We start from the raw sequence: 19163 nt of genomic DNA, 5'->3' as shown, positions 1-19163 counted from the left end.
TAAATACCACATTATCAATTAAAATTTAATAGCCTTGGCATTAGAGGATCTAACTTTTTTTTGGAAAATATTTCCCCGGAAAATATTACCTTTAATTACCTTAATTATTACCTTGAAACTATTTATTCAACTTGTGAAACTCTATGAGCGAGAAAGGAAACCATATCATAACGTTTACTATCGATTTTTTTTACCGTTAGCTAAGCGAATAATCTATTCTAATATTCAACTACCGCTTCAACAAAGACCACTTAAGGATCATTGACAATATAGAGGTATCTTTAGAAGAACATTCTCGGGAGTCTATAGACAGCAAGAATAGAGATCTTTCACTATTTTCTCGTTTGTCATCGAGTTTCTTATATAGTCTGCCTTTTAGTAGACCTGTTGTTCCTTGATTATATCACCGCGTGGAACATCGCCCATTAATCTTGAATTTGAGAAACAGGTAGTTGAAACTGGAAATCACGTGGCTTCGGAATGTTCGTTGGGGAAGTTCAGCCTCTGACGAAGGTTTTCACTCAGCAGACGGTTGCATAACGACCCAGTAGAAAGAGGCGTATTGTTGACTCCAATAATGGATCGTTCCAATGCCATAAAATGATTTATATTTTACATCAGATTGGTGATTTCCATATTTAAGATGAATAGAAACATTTAGGGCAAGTTTCTATATCAAAAGAGAGACTTAGAGATATAACAGGATGGGAGCGTTGAATTGAAGCTGAATTACAAGAGAGTACACGTCCATTCAGCCAAGTTTAGATACAACCCTCATTTTTATCGTTTATCGTAAAATGTAACAAAGCCATAACTTTTCCTCTGTGATCTGTTATATATAGTTCCTCAGTATATCTGTTACTATGCGTAATATCGACTCACTATGGAAAAACGTTCTAGTAACCTCATAAGTACGCATGTAAGGTATTCATCCCAAATTCTTGCCCAGTGGACATTTTCGTTTTGGAATATTTGCGCTCTGTTGCGAACCAAAATTCTTCTGTTTCTTAAAAAAAGTCAAATTTCTTCTTGGCTGTTCTCTGGTTTTTGATGACATCACAGGAGACCTATAAAATCACTGTGACTGATATAAATCGGAATACTCTAATTCTTAGGGAAAGCGTGAAATTCCTTGTCGAAAATAGTTGTCGGTCTCGCAATTTATTTGAATTTGGATTTTTAAATTCATTACTCGCCCAAGCTTGAGGAGTTCAATTCATCATAAATAATCGTAATTGTTTTATAAAACTACATCATGGCTTGAAATATGGAAAATATCATCTTTAAAATAAAATTAATATAATCTCACAATTGGTTTCGAAGATATTTGTTTTAAATACCCGACCTTAAGTTTTCTGGATTTTACTGTCATCAAGTTTTCTTGCATTATTTTTATATTGCTTTCGTGGAATTGGCTTCACGAAATTCTCAGCGTATTCGTTATGTATTATCTGTTTGGTACTTGCCTTTTGTTATAAAATATTTAATTAAATATTTTGGCTATTTCTTTGGATTTCTCCTTGAGAATGACACTAAATCTACACTTACTGCTGTTAGCTTTTTACACGTCGCTTTTCAACTTTTGTATTATTACGATTGTTCGTTTCATAAAAGAATTTCAGATGTTTGTCTTGTGAAATCCTAATTGCATTTTCCTGATTTAAAGAAAGTATAATAGAGGAATTTCTTAATCATTTTAGGTTATCGAATGGAATAGTGGTATTAGATTCCATTAGATCTCGGAAGATGGACAATAATCCAAGCTGTTTGTTGAATTTTGTTACCCTCAGTACCTTTTCAATTGCTTTAGGTCACCAACCTCTTTCAAATTGTCACTTATGAACAAACCATAATATGACTAATGGAAATCACGGAATTCCTTGTTTTTTTCCAAAGTAGATTTCGTCATACAAAGAAATTGCTTCGATGGCGTCGTTGTTTTCGTCTACGCCGCATAGTTGATTTTCTCGATTCATACGCGTGGTTGGCAAAGACCAGCAGTCAGCGATTCGATAAGCAAGGGTCATTGTCATTCTCGTTCATGAGTAGTTAGGGGAATCTGGACTTTTTGGTATGTTTACTTTTTGGATGCTTACTAAAAGCGACTTCTTCATTGCGAAATAGGTAGGTTTGGGCGAACGGTGGTTATGTTAGTGAGCACGAGTGTTAAAGTACATAAAGCGGACTACATTAAGAGACGCATCGCTCCTTCTTTATCGGTCATATTCCATCCTTTTTCGTGACAAGTGGCTCGCTTAAATTTATGCTACAATCTTGAATTTTTCATGATGCGTTAGAGTGAACCCTTATCAATTATTTGTCGTTCCTCAAGTATAAATTTTTTAAAGGGATTGTTACTTTGTGGAACTTCACAATCATAGAAAAGTAAATTAACTTTGCAAATTTCCACTCAGTTTATCAATAATTTATTCTAGCCAAAATATTTCTCTGCTTTGCTATTTCATCAGAGCTGATTTGAGATAGATCCAAGAGTTGAAAAGGGTCTGCTATACTTATTCTAGACAATTAAAGACGACAACATAAGTTAAAGAATTTAATTAGCCACAAAAGAAAGCAATTAAATCGGGAGTAATGCGTCCTCTTACAGTTTGATATGGCGATGTGAGTAGCCCTGTGAATATATTGAAGTGAATATGTGTGGTGGTGGATGGGAAACTCACCTCCGCCGAAACCCTCGAGGAATACCCCTCCTAGATTCCTTTCAGGCGTTGATGTAGAACGGATGATGTGAGGTCATCAGGAGTTGTAAGTGGGCTGCATAGAAGTGATTAATAGTGAAGAAAGTGTGAAGCAGGGGAGTGTTCGTGGTTGAGTGATTCACAATTCAACGGCTCGATCAAAAATGAATCAAGATATATTGTGCTGCTATATTTTATAGTGGGCATCCATACCGAAGATCTTAAGCACTGCTGTTTGTTCTCAGAGAATGTCTTTTAGATGAATCACCAAATGTTTTATTGGCACGTGTCTTATCATGTTTTTTTTAGTGTTGCGTAGGTATGAAACGGGATGTATCAATAAAATATTTAGATGATATTTTGCAATGTTTTCATGGAGTGTTTATCAGTGCCACCAAATTGTGTAGGAAACTGAAATTAAAATGTTGATGTTTGTACTTCGACATTTCTCTTAATCATTGACTTCCTGATTACAGTAGATAGTATTCTTTTATAGATATTTCTTTCTGCGATCATTCATTGTTTTGCCCGAAACGTATGGCTGATAATAGCGTCAACTATTCATAATTGTTTTTAACTCCTCTTCCCTTTCACCCACGGATTTCTTGACTTCCAAGAATAATTGCATTTAAATAACGCCTTGGTGTGGCATGTCAAGAGCTAGGTTTAGTGCTAAGGTGACTTTTACAGTTCTTTTTGCGCTCAAATGCATTCATTCAATTTTTAAATAAATTAATGTCATTACTTTGTGGAAGGTATTCACAATTAAAACCATCAAAGTAACTTCCGTACTAAACAGTTTTGTTAAATATTGGGCAATACCGGTCTCGCCAGATATGTCTTCATGAGGCACACTAAAGGTGTCAATTTAGTCATTTCCTTCTCATTCTTTCTTTCAGAGTCGGAAAACTGACGAAAGAAGTTTGTTTCGTGTCCCTATGACTTAAGCATCCTTCAATATCCCATGAGCCAATCATCTGAAATTCTCTGTCAACCATTTCTCTAAATAGTTTTTATATCACGTCTAGATTATTGGATATGGTTGTAGTCGTCATTTGCATAAACGTATGTCCAACGAGAAGTTCAGACGCGTATTAAACGACGCTGGTTTTGACAGTTTAATGGATAACTCTTACGGATGTTTTACACGCTAGGGTACAGAAAAAATTGTCTCTTTTGACAACGCTTGTTTGAGGTAAAATGTCTGCCGTAGAATGGCTATATGAGAATGGCTATTCGTGCGATTGTCTTAAAGTAGAACCAGCTCAACACCCAGTCATATAAGCTTGCGATTTATGAATATTCGTTTCTATTAAACCTAACTTGTAACGGCGGCGTATATGTGTACTGTTCAAAATTTTCTCGTGGAATAAATTTTATCGTAACTTGTGCAATGCTTCCTGTATTTACGCAAGTCTTTTCTCCTTGTATCGCCCACTATTCTCCTTGGCACAAAGCATTTAAGCAGCACTTAATGGTCCGTCGGGTATAGCCAAGTATCATTACCATACAATACAGTCCGGAGAGAGTTCATAGTCTTTATCGACTACTGCATTATTGATGATTAAGCGGTCGCATTATTTTCCGTGTGTTCTAATGAATAAGCTTCGCCAATGACTGGATACGAACCCGTGCCCATATCTCTGGAAAACTCATTGCTCTGAAGATTCTCGTCATTGAGGCGCGTCAACTTATACAACTTTGGGGATAGGGCTGGCTTACCACCCTGTAGGTTGAGGTTCGAATCCCGGATATGGCGGAGATTTTTCAGAGACTCAGCAATCCCTGCTTGAGTACTTCGTGGAAGGCACTTGACATCACTCCGTCCGTCGGGTGGGACGTTAAAGCCGTAGTCCCCTAGGTGCCTTTCGTTAAGAGCAGGCTAATCCCAGGTTTCTCTCCACCCTTCCTTCTCTACTCTTCCCTCATGGCGTAACTGGCCTTGGCTGTCGGTGGCCTCCTCCAAATACCTCAAACAATTTTAAATCATACAATAGCTATACGGTGGTACGCGTTCAGTTGTATTTACTACTTATTATGAATGGACGTATCGCATTGCTTGATGAGGTAAAGCTATAATTTCAATATTATCGTTTTAACCATGTTTGAACCAAATTGCAGTTCACCCAAATTTGCGCATATTTTCTCTCTCAACACCTCTACGTAAGTGCGTTGCTCCTCTATATTTGAATATCCCAGTACGCCGCGTGTTTGGTGATTGAGAGATTCAGATCAGTGATTGTGAAAAATCACTGGTTATTTTTTGTGTGTAGATCTTCGGTGTAAGGGTAGGATTTATGTAGGCGTTTCTAGTCTTGCATGACCTGCGTCGGGATAAATGAGATTTATGCAATCGTTGATTAAAACTATGCTTCGCAATACCGTCCTAGTTTGTTTCGAGAACGGGGCCGGTCATAAGACTACAGAAAATACGCCCATTTCGGGATTCGCCGTCGCATTCACTTAAATTTTTCATACGCCTCCCCGTCTCACTGTCTTCGTTTTTGCTTTACCACCTTTAGCGTACGGGACAAATGGAAAATTAATGATTTTGTTCTCATTTCCGTCTGTTAAACCTTAATTCGAGCTTTAATGGCAACGATTACATTTCAGGGTTTGGAAAATTAGTTATCTATTTATCTCTTAGAGTTAACTCTTTTCAGCATTGCTGAGGTTAGAACTAACGCAGATTCAAGGCGGAGTAGAATTTCTCCGTGAGAAACAGATGATCTGGAATTATAATGACTGCCATCGCTTTCATTGAAGTTAAGCTTTCAAAAAATTTACTAGTTTACTCGTCAAAAAATAGGGTGGAGCAATTTTTTTAATTAATTCCTGGGGTGTACTATAGCTGTTCCTTCAAATTTTTTCTGTGATAGGTTATCACACAGTGTAATACGGAGAAAAATGAAAGCAATCGATTTGGTAGCTTTTAAGACGTTTAGTGAATGGGGTCTGTGTCAAAACTTTGCTAAACGGATGTGTTTTTTTTTTTGGAATTCTCGGCTTCAATTCTAGTTTTGAATATTTGACGCTATGAGAAGTAAGTATTGGGTGGAAAACGTCATTGATGTAAAAAAATGACGAATTGACATTACCTGCTTACAGATTTCAATACTAAAGACATTATGATTTTTATGACAAGTATAAATTTCTCTACATTTTTACCCAACATTTGAGATTCCTGAAAATATTGGGAGGCCATTAGTTGCGCCTTTTTTTTGTGAAAGTCATCTTTAGAATATAAAGCTGAGGATGTATATTTTTCCCTCTGATCACAATTAACCAAGAGTTGATTCTGTTAGTATCTGTATCATCGTCTGACGCTTCGTTAACAGGAATGTGACGACCGTTATGATTTTGGCGAAACATTGGCTTCCCTCGATAATTAAACCTTGGGATTCTTACACACCCACCGCTTTTAGACGGCCGATATATTATCGGTGGAGCGCTACTTGCCCATACGCGGGATTTTAACCGGCCAAACGATCACTTGCCTCGTGGAAGCTTACTCGGGAATTCCACCGGGTCAGGTTCTCCAACTCCATTTCGGCCTTGGGCCGAGATCCTGAACCGGTGGAATAGGGTAGTTTCCTTCATCAAATAAAACGAAAGGCATTGATTGCGATTCGTTACCCACCATCACTGTATTCATAATTTACAAATTATTTTGTTTTAGAAATACCGGTTTAGACGAATGGTATTGGTCAATTTTATCCTCATTTGAAAAAGGCCAGATTGGCGCCCATGCGATACCACTCCACGTGACGTCACAGGGAACTAGTTTCTATAAGAGTAGATAGGAGTTTTACATCGTCTGAGGTTACCAATGCATGCATGAGGCACAGAGCTCAGGGAAACATATCTTAATAATCACCTATTAAAACTGGCTAAGGTCGGAAAGTTTTCTTCGTTTGATAAGGTATTAATAATCCTTATTTAAACCAAGCGCTACCAGCTAGCATGGTACTCTGCTACCTGCTAGCATCCTGCGTCGTATCAGCGCTCAAAGCCTCGCCCCAAGGTCGCCTCACTTGCGGCAGCGGGAACCGGAACGACGTCACACGGAGTTTTCCCGGCATTCATACTTAGCCGTCGCGTTTTCGCGCGCTTGAAAATTTTCACTTTCCATTTAATCGCGAAAATAGATATCGCCATTTAAAAATCTAAAAGTGTGAAATAGATTCTCCAGGAGTATTAATATTTCGATTTAGGCAATAAAAAAATGATAGGTAACCACCCTATTCGAGTAACCTTCCACGATTCTATGCTCCGGGAAAGCCTGCTGATTACTTGCCTGGTTGCCGTGATCCACTGTGGCATTCTCTGGCTCTTAACCGACTTTTTAGCGGTATCGGTGGGTGGTCCTCCAATTTTTCACTATTGATATGTTGGCGGCCGATATTTTACCTGCCGTCCAAAATCGCTGTGGGTGCCTAAGAAGCCTTATCACTGAACCAATAAACCATGAAGATCAGAATGCTGATTTTTATGTAACCAGCTGTCAAGGATATTATGAGTGTGAAAAATAACCATGAACTACATTTGTAAGAAACCAGCTGCAAAATACTGTCTGTAACGGTTTGTCGATAAAATAAATAATCGATTTTATTCGTTATGATAAATGCCGCTGTTTATTTCATTTTAGATCGCGTACAACGATTATCGCTCAAGCCCATCTGTACCTGCGAGTGAAAAGCCGATTATGCGGTTTGAAATATCTCGATTCGAGGGCAGCGGAATGGTGACGTCACCCGGAGCGCGTCGTCATGACAACCGAGGCGTTGCTAGCGAGAGCGTTGGGTAAACGTCACGAGCCGGTGGGAATTATGCAAGGAGCGAGGCGGGAGGGATATTTGGGACGCAGGAGGGAAAAGTGTGTGCGCCGCTCCGAGCGCCACCGCGTGTCGCTTAGCAGCCTCCTCCACCTGGCAACGTCATACACACACGCCCGCCCGTAAATGCAGGTTAATTAGGCCTGGACGATATTATAGATTCAATGCCGGATGTGCTAGATTCAATAAATTGCATGTAGATTTAAGTGTAAGGGGTGCGCTGCCCGCCACCTCGAAAGTCGCGGGTCGCACGCTTTGCCTTGCGTGGGTTCTTGCCCTTGGTGTCGGTAAACAAATAATCACACACAAGTATTTTAAGCTTTTAACCCAAAGTTTATTTCCATTAAACCCAATTTCCAAATCAATTCAAGCAAAAGGCATGAAGTAATAGTGAATGTGTGCGTCCAGAATAGCCAAAATTTAGAACATTACCAAAGTCTCAGGAAGGAGAGGAGCTGCTGGTGATGGCACGGGTGGATAGCGAGGCGCTTCGGTCGCATGGGCCATACGGTTTGTCATAGCTGGCTATTCTGTGACGTCACACAACAACATATTTATACATATTTTGGAAATGGAAATCTTCCATTTCCGAATCACTACATAAGCTTCAGTGGATATGTGCGTTGGAGAGACCAGCACGTTTACAAGTGGGGTTAATGTACACACTATCGGCGCAAAAGAGGTAGAGCGCTGAATTGAAAGCATTTGCACGGAATTCTGCCACGAATCGCGTATTTGTAATGTGAAGATGTTCTCTCTATAAAAAATACAATGAAGTGCACCAGTCAAATATTTTGCCCATACGAGATGAAGAAGACGACCGTTTCGCCGTTTTCATCGTTCTTCGCGTGTTCTTCTTCACTATTTCGAACGTAGAAGCTAAACGTTTACGTTTAAACAATGTTTAATTATTATTCATTGTAGTAGTCGAATAAACAATGAGTAAAACGATGTATGACACGACCTTATGGAGCTTCGACAGAATTTCGCACAAATGCTTATAGTTCACCGTTCTACCTTTTTTTGTGCCAATGTTAGTCATTATGAGAACGGAATTTTCCGCGATTTGCGGTTTAATTCTTCATTTTCGTTTACTACCACCTCGGTTGTTGTATCGAAGACCACAGTTTCCCTAACAGACGCGTTAGTAACCGAATAGCAATAGCGATAGCGTAACTAGGAATATGCTTTGGGGGGATGGGGTGGCCTGGGGTGGCGACCCCCTCCCCCAGGCAGAAGGGGGTGTGGGAAAATTTTTGAAAAATAACATGCCTTGAAACACATTTTACATTATTTTGTCACCAAAAGTTTAGCTTTAAGCGAGTTCAGTTATTATATTTCAAAATTAGGCAATAGTTTTAATTTTTTAAAAAAATTTCTCTGAGGCTTTTGGAGGTAAATCTATCCCCTCATCTCCCCATTGTTACGCCACTGGCAATAGTAATAGCTATTTAGAGAAAAATCTCTGGATCATTCTTCTTCATCATAATTCATCAATCCCAAAATTGTGGATAAATTCTTCAAGGGATTCCCATGAGGTGAGCTGTTTTATCAGAGCAGACGTTTCAATGACTGGCTCTGCCATCGGCCTCTGTGCGTTGAGTTGGCGATGGCACAGTTAGCCATTGAAAGATTTGCTGAAATTTCAAATAGGTTAATTTCAAACGGGAAGAAATTTCAACAGGGACTGTGGTTTAAAAATCAGCCACACGTCATCCTGCTCTAAAATATGCTAAATAACTCCATCACCTTCTCCTCTTTCAACCTCCTTACATTTAAATACCTTCTACAGGAAGACTATCCTGATTCCCTATGAAAAAGTGACAAGAGAACTTATATTTCACAAACTAAAGATATTGTCTACTTCATGTCCGGTTATGCCAGGAATAAGGGTCAGCCATTTTTCGACATTATATCGCACCAATATTAACAAAAGTATTAAAAAATAATGGAAAATGTAGATGAAGTACCGTACTACCAGAATATAATGTCATATATTATTTCATTGAAATCCTTCCAAAACGCTACCAACAGCTAAACCAACAGCTAAAGTTTTGCGAGGAAAAACGGGATCGGGCGTGCTTTTGGAAATTTGGTCATGTTTGGTCCTTTGTATCTTAGCAACGAATGGGATATATGAAAAATGGCTTATAGTTTCATGATCATCAATTATTTATGAGATTATACACCAAGTTTCAAGTCTCTACCTCATAAAAAACAATTTTGGACTTTAGTACAGCTTTTTCCGATTTCGGACCACTGTGCAACGCCTTGTAATTGATTTTTAAGCCATTTCCTATTGTCGGATCGGCTTGAAATTTTGCACACCTCCTTGCTTCTGATGACAACTTAACATTCAATAATCAAAAATTTTAAATTTTATTCCATTTTGCTCTAGACTTTAAGAAATTTCCATTTAGGAAACAATTTAACATTTTCTCAGTAGATGGCGTTAGGCATACTTTTTGAAGAAATTTCTTCAACAGCCCTGCTGCTCGATTAAATGATGCATCCCTCAAAAGTAGGAAAAAAATGAAATAGAAAGATAAAAAATACGCTTTTTCCTTATCCTTTTTACCCGTTTGCGCGAGTGTAAATTTAATCGTGCATTTTTATTGCACATAGTGACAGTGATTACGAAATGAATTTTGCTGGTTCAGACGGGCATTTTTTATGAAATAAATTTTGTGCCCGCATAATTTTCGGCATCAATAAGGAAATGATGCTGATGGAGTTTTCTCAACTTTATTCTTGGAATCGATCAATTAGTGAGGAAAACATTACGTCTAAGCTCCTTAAAATTATTTTTTTCTGGAAATTTTGTAATTAGGGTGTTCGCGTTCTAGATTTCGTTGTCGTTTCTTTAATTCTATTCGGTGTATTTCTTGGAAAATTTTGACTCCTTTCTCTAATGCTATCGTTTGTAATCTCTTTCCCATGTTTCGCTTTTAATTAATGTGCCTGATTTTTCTGTTAATCTTTGTAAATTATATCGTGTCGCACTCCATTTTTAGTTTAGGAGAATGTCTCGGGTGTAATAAGTATTATGCTTCGAATCCTACTCAGAATCATGAAACTCATCAACTTTAATGATTAATTAAATGTATTATTTTACATACGATTTGTCATAAAGGAGAATAAATAAATACATCACTATGAAAAGGTTAGCGGATAGGGCAGCGGAATGAAGAGCTCCGTCAAACCAATTTTAGGATTGTTCACTAATGATTATGATGATTATTAATAAAGTATTACAATTTTAATTTGCTGGAACTGAAATCATGTTTGCGATGGTAAAACCTTTTTTGAGCTGAATAATATCGTTACGCAGATTTAGTGGACATAGGCTCTCCTCCTTGAACGAAAAGCTTCTCCTATAAGTTGAGGTCAGGTCGATGTGATTGTACCTCTCCCCCACCTACTGGTGAATGAGATACTATGGATTTGTTCTCATATTTTATTTTCTTGTTTATTTTAATAGTTTGGAAAATAAAGAGGTCCGTAATTGAGGATAGTGACCCTTTGAAGAATATTTGATGACGTCACGAACGCATACCTATCGTCTCATCGCGTCCTTGATACTCCTTTGTCTTGTGCGGTTCCTTATTATGAACACCCATTACTTTCTTTACTTTCTTCAGTGAAATTAGATTAGTTCTTTAGATTATTTTCTTCAGTGAAATGTTCTTCCTGAGGTAGTAAATGAACCAAAGCTATAATGACGTCACCAACTTATCTAAAGTGGGCGATAACTTTAGCATTTTTTATTTTAAATGTTGAGATAGTGGTTGAACCCTCAATATTTTATTCGCCGTAACTTATCTTTCTTATTCATCCCCCGAATACTTTTAATGACTTACGATAACAGGTTTTTGTGAACGACTTCATTTTCTAGTTTTTATTTAATCATTTATTAAGACGTCGTTTTTCGAGTACACAGGATTGTCTTCCTGAAGTCGTCTCCTTACCGCTAAACCACATCGACCTATTTTCTGCAGATTTCATTAATTCCTATTACTAGTACTCCTGCTAGTTTTTGTCTCCTGTTCATAAGATGTAGCCTTGTTCTTGCTCTTTTTTCCTACTACAATTCCCAGTTCCCACCTTAAACTTGAAACAAAAACTATTGATATTGAAAACCTTGATAATTGCACCAGTTGCCGAAACCATGGTCGGTTTGAATAAAAGTGTGTGGAAACAGACAAGTGGTTTTACTAAGCTGAATATCAAAGATTTCCACCGTATCACGCCGGACACTGTATCTCTTATTCAAAAACTATTGTTTCATTATCACTCACTCACTCAATGAATGATTAAACCATATGGTTTATTTAGGTCGGTGAAGGTAGCGCTCACCTTGAATTAAGCCGCAGGCGTCTGAAATTCACAAATTAGGGGTCGGAGGGCCAGTTCTTTTCCATTTTGTCACCTCGCTCTTAGGGTATTTTTTGGGGGGGTTTCTGAAAGTTTCACTTGGGATATGAACCCGGGATCCCTCGATCAGAAGCCAAGCACTCTTCATGCTCCCCGATGTTTCAGTACTTATTTATTTTAGTAAACGCACATGATGACTCATACTTACGTATCAACAGGAGACTTGAATGTGGAATCAGCCGCATTTTGATAAAAGTTATTTAAAGAATGCGAGATATTGTTGCAAATGAACAAATATATGTTTGTGCGCCGTTAACGTCAGGAATATTTACCGGTTTTTGTTTTTTTTAATTATTTAAAAACCAATTTTAGGAAACAATAGCAATATTTAGGTAGTAAGATATGCCGTCGCATGCTCTACGATAAATTCTCTGCATTTGGTACCTCATTTGTAGAGTTTGGTTGCGTGTAAGTTGAGAAAAAGGTATCTATACAGTAGAAATAATATAGAAGATTCAACCGATTAAGGAAGGTTTGCATGGAATATTTCAGAAGTATGCTAGCAGCCTCTCCTTCCTTTAGGGACTTTCCTTTTAAATTCACAATACGGCCTCCTACCTTTCATTTTATCTAAAAATCCTATTCTTTTCCTTCCTCTCTCTCGTTTACCCTACGTAAGCCCTAAAAAAATGATATTACACTTTTCCATGGTGTTGAGTAAGGCTCTATTTTCATTGATTTCCCGTTAACCCTCTTCATTTATTTTCTCCTCTATTCAGCTTATTTTAAGCATCCTACTACAAATCCACATCTTGTTCTTGGGTGGACAGTGGTGCGAGCCGGTAGTTTATTCACGCGCTTTAGCTTTTGTATCAGTTCAATGCAAATTAGTTTGAGAATTTTTCGCCGTAATTGCTAATAAAGTATAGGTGAGTTGACGGAGTAACACCTCGTTTCCGTGCCGTCAGCAGCGACAATATGACAAGTGTGGCGGCTTCCTGGCATTTCAGCTCCAAGGTCTCTGCCTTAGATACCGCGTTGGGTATGAAAGTTGCGTTTGAATTATCATTCCGACGTCAGCCTAGACTGTGGAGATGCAACTATATCGGCGGCAGCACCACGAGGAAACATATCCTGGGAGTTGCGATAACGGAAATCAATGACAAGACTAGCGCCCGCTCGAGCAACTTGAGCAATTACGCTGTCAGGCACGTCGCTACGCACCCGGTATTTCGAAGGTCAAGCATTCGAATCTGAGAGCGGAATTCTTATTTCTCCTCTAGGCGATAGCGTCACGCATTCAGATGTGAAGTAAAAAAACTCGACTCGAGGCTTTAATCTTCTCTAGTTTGGTATCTCCCGTATTCGTTAATTTTCCTATCATGCCACAAACGTGTAGCATTCGTCACATTTCCTGTTGAGGACGGGTTACTGATTCAGAATATTATTGGAACTAAATCTTGGTAAAACTCATTCATTCAATGTCTAAATTTATGTATCAGAGCCATTTCTACGGTTTTACTACTCAGCTACCTCATTTTAGTTTCTGAAGGCCTAAAGATTCTCATCATGCGCATCTTTACTATTAGCTGGGCAAAGGGCTACTTCCTATTTGTAAAGAGTTGAGAGAAGTATGTGTGTAATTATGCTTTAAGGGATCTTGGCAGAAGCCTTTTAAATCTTTTAGAAGATGTAACCTTTGAATATTGAGAGAAGTCGTCAGTTTCTGTGCTCCTGAGTAAGCAGGGACAGTGGTGTGTTTCATGCCTGTCTTCGAAGTGGAGGTTGACATGGAAGGCATTACTCATAATGTAAGTTTATAGTACTTCAAAAAGGACATCTAATTTTTAACTATTGTTTGACAAATGCGGGGTCACATTTTAGCATTTGCATAACAACAGTTAAATTTTCTCTACAATTTAGAAGGGGTTCTATCAATATGAAATAATCTTCTTTCATAATTACAGATATGTATAATTTTTATTCGATGGAAGTTGGATCCAAAGTTTCTGATTAAATGGCGGTTAATTATTGTTGTGCGTCTGTACAGTTATTACCAAATGAAGTTCATCCGTGGGTTTTGGGCACTTCGCGTAATGGCCTATAATTAGTGCCTATGGTCGGTGTCAAATTTTTTTCTTTCATCAAAGTAATCTACTGATCAAGATTGATCTTCATGAAACTCACATAATCTCCCTCGCATAGTTATAGGAGCAACGTTGTAATCTCATCTCTTAATTCTTTCCTATTGTTGGCCAATGTCGTGACTATTCAATCCATACCAAAAGCCTATTAATCTGCTTTATGTATCCAGCTTATTAGGTATTCTTTTATAACTAACATCAATATGCCCTCGCAATGTCTACACCAATGTCTTTTACTTCATCATCATCATGAACACTGTCAACAAACCTAAAATTGGTTGGACGAAGTTCTCCCCTCAATTGTCCTTTATATATCTCTCACTGACGTCTTTTGTCTTTTCCACATCATCTTTTACCTGCTCCATACTCCTTATTCGAAGTCTTCTCTTTCCATTCTACTCTAACCATCCATGAGTCTTGGTACATTATTTAAATTTGTACCGATTTACACTTTTGTTTGTTTTCATTTTCTTCGAATATTTTTCGAGATTCTTTTTAATGTCAATTTTTAACTTGATTTTGTTTTAATTTTTTTATCGGTTCCATTTTTCATTCATCAATGTATGAAAATTTGAACGATTATCTGTAGGTGGACGGTTTGATAATGTGTTAAAATCGTCGTTCAATCATTTCCATAAACCACAATCGAGCCCGAGGTGGGACATGCATACTTTATACTTAATCTATCTACTTCTAATATCTATCTAATTTTAAATCGAAGATATGCATATGTACTAAGAAGGTATGCTCTAAGTGTATGTACCAAGAAGATATGTATGAAAGAAGGATGGACGGGCCAAGTCAGTTGTGATTTCTTAAGCAATGAAAATGTTAAAATATGCTTTTTCATTAAAGGGAAAATTAAGATAAATGCAAATACCTACACGAGGTGATGAAAGAAATACTTGATCTTACTGAAAAGTAAAAAAATAATATTTTAATAGGTAAGAAATACTTTACTGTAATAATTTTACGCGTACATAAATGGCTCAAGTATGCTTTTTGTTTTCTACTGTATTTCATAGAATTTTCTGTACAGTAGTTTGTTAGACCACAACGAATAACATAGGCCTCTTTTATGTTCAGCCTATTAAATAAAATGAGATGTGAGATTTTTGGTTCAAAATGGAATGGAGAACTTCATCCCTCATTTTTAAGAAAATCTGGAAATGAAATGTTGTGGAGATGAAAAACAGATAATGTTGTTGCTGCTCGTGTTTTTCGTTGTGGTCTTCCATAAATGGGTTAGCTACTTTTCCAGAAGTTATGCTAACTTTTAGCATTACTTCTGGAACTATACAACGGCATAAGAGTGTCTTCGGCCTATATTATAAAAGGTACTTATAAAAGGCCTTTATGGCTCGAAGGAAAAACTAATTCCCATATCTATCTATTCGGCAAAATATCTCTCTTAATATTACGCTTCTGTCGGATCTGGAAATATAGTGAGGTGTTAATATGATGTTCTCTGTGTTGCTCTTAAAGATATCTATTCTCAATTGTTCTAGCAATCGAAGCCTTTAGAGTAGCCCTCGAGTCTCTAGCGGCTTCCAGCCCAATAGGGTAGTTTCCTTCATCAAAGAAAACGAAATGCATTGATTGCGATTCGTTACCCACCGTAAGTGTATTCATAATATATAAATCATTTGGTTTTAGAAATCCCAGTTTAGACGAATGGCAATAGTCAATTTTATCCTCATTTGAAAAAGGCCAGATTGGTGCCCATGCGATGCCACTCCACGTAACGTTACAGGGACCTAGTTTCTATACGAGTATATAGGAGTTTTACACCGTCTGAGATCACCAATTCATGCATGAGGCACAGAGCTCAGGGAAACATGTCTAAATAATCACATATTAAAACTGGCTAAGGTCGGAAAGTTTTCTTCGTTTGACAAGGTATTAATAATCCTTATTTAAGCCAAGCGCCACCAGCTAGCAGGGTACTCTGCTAACTGCTAGCATCCTGCGTCGTATCAGCGCTCAAAGCCTCGCCTCAAGGTCACCTCACTTGCGGCAGCGGGAAGCAGAACGACGTCACACGGAGTATTCCCGGCATTTATACTTAAGCGTCGCGTTTTCGCGCGCTTGAAAATTTTCACTTTTCATTTAATAACGAAAAATAGTTATCGTCATTTAAAAATCTAATAGTGTGAAATACGTACTCCAGGAGTAATAATCTTTCGATTCAGGCAATAAAAAAATGATAGGAAACCACCCTATTCGCTTAACATCTGGGTAACGCTGTCTGTACGCCCGTTGAAGTTTTTGACGAATCCTGCAGCTTTTCCTTGTATTTTATTCAGTTCACGAATTAAATCTTTCTGCACGGATCCCTTTTGCTCCCTGCATGTTCAAGGTGTGGTGGGACGAGTGCGAAATATATTGTTCTTTTACTTTCTCATCCGAAAAGCTTCTCACGATATGCTTGACGAATCCTGACTTCTTCACGAATAGTAGCTGTTAATAAGTTCTGGTTTAAGATTCATCGAAGAGTTCCACTGAAAAATGTGCTCTTGCGAAGGGATCTCGCCCAAGTTTGACGGCAGCTGCGCGTTGAAGTCTCTCACCTGTGTAGAAATTACCCTGATCTAATGTCGTTTGGGTCAATGAGAATGGTCTGATAATGAGAGGCAACCGGTCTACGTCAGAAGATTACTACTACTACTATTACCGCAATGCCTCTCGCTAGTGACGCTATACCCGGAAGCGTGAACAGCCTGGTGCTGTGGCGAAAAACCTTCCAACCCCGGCCGTCCTTCAGCCTAAGACTTTCAATGCAAACTGTTCGGAGTGAAAAGAAAAAAAATGCAGCGGAAAGCAACGGAATGCAACCTATTGGAGCGGGAAAGAATAACTCGGTAGTTTTAATGAGTGTATGAAGAGTGGGTGCGGAGGAATTAAACGTAATATTTTAGAGGTAAAACTTCCTTTCTCTTTGTAAAGGTGTGCGTACGTTTTAGGATTAGTATTGAAGAAACCATTTTTAGTGTACTCCTGTAAATTTTAACTCATGCGAAAAATTTCCAGTAAAACTTCGGTTATTGGAGAGGATGCATTTTTTTTGTAATTTAAACATGAAACGTATTTATTAATATAAATTATAAATAAATCATAATCAATATTAGTCAACAATGCTAAGGTTGGTTTGACCCAGCTCTCCATTTCGCTCTCTTATCCGCTAATGTTACGTGTAGTTTCGAAGTTTTTTTTTTTTAAATTACAACGACAATGAAATTCTACGAAGCTACCCCTGTGACTAAACGTGAATTAAACGCTTGAAGGTGCACCCTAAATATAAACATGTCGCCCAAAATGTTTGGTTTTCTGTATTATATAATATAGTATTTCTTGGAGTTTAGGTCATTTATAAAATAAGTTTCAGCCAACGTTTCGATTTATTTTTTAAATCATCTTCAGGGCTATGTAAGAAAAAGTGTGAACAATATAAAATACAGAGAATAAAACGATACACAATAGTTATGCATAAAAAAGGTACAATCGGTTTTTTTATACAATATAATTTAAAGAAAAAAAATATGTTTATATGTATATGTATTTATTTAAATTATATTGTATAAAAAACCCGATTGTACCTTTTTTATGTATAAATATTGTGTATCGTTTTATTCTCTGTAGTTTATATTGTTCACACTTTTTCTTACATAGCCCTGAAGATGATTTTAAAAATAAATCGAAACGTTGGCTGAAACTTATTTTATAAATGACCTAAACTCCAAGAAATACTATATTATATATTAAACAAGGTCAAGAAAAGGGGGAAAAAATAATAATAGTTTTCTGTATTTTAAGTGAGAGATTGTTCAATCACGTTTTTAATTTATTCTTTCAATTTTACGATTTGTCGGTAGAAATTTAGTATGTTGGTGACTGGAAGTGTAGAAATGAATGTTAGAAGTTTGTTCCGCGATTCATTTTTGATACGTCACGTCGCTTTTTTCAAGTCTTGCGCTGCAGCGTTAGAAACACTACCGGGATAGTATTCGCGGACGCAATTGCAGGAAAATTCTCGATGGTCGATTACTTAACACTGGCGACGCCGTGAACGTTCTTTCCCCTGGCATACGTCGGAACCGAGAGGGAGAACGTATTTTAAAAGTTTTGCGAGGGGAATGGAAAACCAGTTCTGCAAGTTTTATTCGTGTGGTCGTGATTTACTTCAAGCGACTATTCGATGGAGTTGTACTCTTTATTATTTCATTTACCATTCTCATGTTCGAAACCAATGTATTCTCCATGGATGAAATTCGCTAGGAAAAATCTTTCGGCTTCGCCGGTATTCGAACCCGGATATCCCAATGCTTGCTGGACAGATATACTACCTGTTACTCCACAAAGCCTCTCTTATTGGTGTGTAACTGGTAGCTTACCCGGCCGGGAATCGGGAGATGCGAGTTCGAATCCCGGCCAAGCAAAATTATTTTTTTCATGGAGAATTACCTTCGTGGTGTAAATTTACACTCGTGCGCGTGACTGCGTACTGCGTGAGTCGCTTGTTATTTGGGGGAATTCCAGTGTATGTATCAATGTAAGCCCCATACTTAATTTGTGTATGTTTTGGTCTAGTTCTCGGCTGTTCCTGCAGGTAAAATGGATTTAAATGCTGATTCCGTCAAAGTTTTTTTCCCTACACATTCAATAGCTTCCTAGATTGTGCGTTTGAGATGGTAAATTCAATTTATTTTTGTTGAAAGTATTCTATTAGTCTCCTATTGAATCGATATCAATCGCTTTCGAAGTTCGAGAATCCCGTCAAAACATTGGTCGTAGGGGCTGGGTATTTTGTTTATATTCACGAAGAGTAGTTCATATAAGTAGGAGAAAATATATAATGTCAGTACAAGGAACAAGGAAGAGCTCTTAGGCATATTTCTCTGTCGGTGACTCTTCAGTAACACTTTAATTTATCATACCTCTTATTGCGTTAAATAATGATCATGCGAGGTATAATTTGTTCTGTTAACAGTTTCAATGGTCAGAGTAGTTAATTCAGTCGTTGACGAAATTATTCTTATTTCTTTGAATGTTAACGAGCGTGCTAACAATATTCTTTTCTGCTAATATAAACGACCAATATTTTTTCCCTCTGT

General features: G+C 37.7%; 2 protein-coding genes across 3 annotated transcripts in view; one reads left to right on the top strand and one right to left on the bottom strand.

Annotated features, from left to right (window-relative positions):
• Positions 1–2830, bottom strand: part of LOC124168233 (BTB/POZ domain-containing protein 6) — an 85304-nt gene extending 82474 nt beyond the window's left edge. For both annotated transcript variants that reach the window (XM_046546372.1, XM_046546373.1), the window contains exon 1: positions 2682–2830. The gene's annotated coding sequence lies outside the window, so the exon portion shown is untranslated. The remainder of the gene's footprint in view (positions 1–2681) is intronic.
• LOC124168232 (transcription factor IIIB 90 kDa subunit) overlaps positions 1–19163 on the top strand; it is a 162988-nt gene that overhangs the window by 95165 nt on the left and 48660 nt on the right. The gene's annotated exons all lie outside the window — the stretch shown is intronic.

This window comes from Ischnura elegans, chromosome 11, assembly GCF_921293095.1.
Source record: "Ischnura elegans chromosome 11, ioIscEleg1.1, whole genome shotgun sequence".
In the NCBI taxonomy this organism is placed as follows: Eukaryota; Metazoa; Arthropoda; class Insecta; order Odonata; family Coenagrionidae; genus Ischnura; species Ischnura elegans.
Note: the sequence above shows the minus strand (reverse complement) of the source record. Positions and strands in the feature narration are given on the sequence as shown.